This window comes from Lupinus angustifolius, chromosome LG03 (assembly GCF_001865875.1).
Source record: "Lupinus angustifolius cultivar Tanjil chromosome LG03, LupAngTanjil_v1.0, whole genome shotgun sequence".
In the NCBI taxonomy this organism is placed as follows: Eukaryota; Viridiplantae; Streptophyta; class Magnoliopsida; order Fabales; family Fabaceae; genus Lupinus; species Lupinus angustifolius.
The window spans coordinates 5,988,067-5,989,237 of record NC_032011.1 but is presented as its reverse complement, the minus strand read 5'-3'; positions in this window follow the sequence as shown (position 1 = coordinate 5,989,237).

The following is a 1,171-nucleotide window of genomic DNA, read 5'->3' as shown; positions in this document are numbered from 1 at the left end:
AGTGCCACAAACCTTGGTATATTGCATAGTCACCTAACATCCTCCTTGGAGGATTAGGCCTCTCATTAGTCCCAGTGTCAGTGTTGGCATTCTCCATTTTGTCTAATTGAGGATCTGAAATTTTTTATTGTTCAGAGTTGCACTATGCTTCCTGATTACCTTGCTTCCGCTTCTCTTTTCCCTTCGTTCGGTTGCTCTTAGGTGACTTCTCAATTTCTGGATTAAACTTGAACTGTTCTTCAGTAGCCTTACCTCGCAAAAGCATAAATAAAAAGATTGCAGCAAGGGTTAGCATAATGTTTAATTATACTAAAAAAAATTAAAAAAATAATAATTATTCACAATACTCAATGAACTCAATATATAACTAATATAAATCGTTCATTGCTTCCCAGTAGCGGCACCAGAAACTTGTTGGTATTTTTGATACGGCAAGTGAATCGTATCATTCAAGTAACAAAATCCGGTAACTATCGGAATATTGTCCTCGGAGAGCAAAGTGGATTTATGCTAATTCTCAAAGAATTAGATTTATAATAAAATTGTAAAAAATGTAAAAGTTAAACTATGAAATTAAATGAGTTGGGATTGAAATTCATGGTTCTTTCCCTTTTCAATCCTTAGATTCAGTTCTGTATAACTTGTGAAGTTACATATTTTGATGCACATTTTCTTCAAATCATTTATATCAATTCCTTGAGTACAAAATCCTTAGATAATTACTCAAATATAATTTCCTTGGATATTTAACCAATTATCTAGCCTTAAGTTCAATGCAAAAGCAATTCATACATTATTGTCCACTCCTAGAGCAATGATGTATCAATGAAGATAAACCAGATTCAATACCAAGTTCAACTTCCCAGTTCAACTTGGGTCTAAAGTCAAGAATTCAGTAGCAAAGTAAATTCAAGCATTAAACACGAGATAAACTTCACAAAATCAAATAACTGGATATATTAAAGAATTAAATCCAGCAGTAAAAAAGTTAGAAGATTAACTTTCAATCCCAACACTGATGAACTAGACACTCATCCTTGGCATTACAACACTCTTATAATGATAAATTACCAGACATTTGGGTTCTAAAGTCGTTCCCACGACTTCTCTCCTCTTCTCTAGTGTTTCTTCCTCTCAAAATTCGTGTGTGAAGCTTGGAAAATGGTTGGAT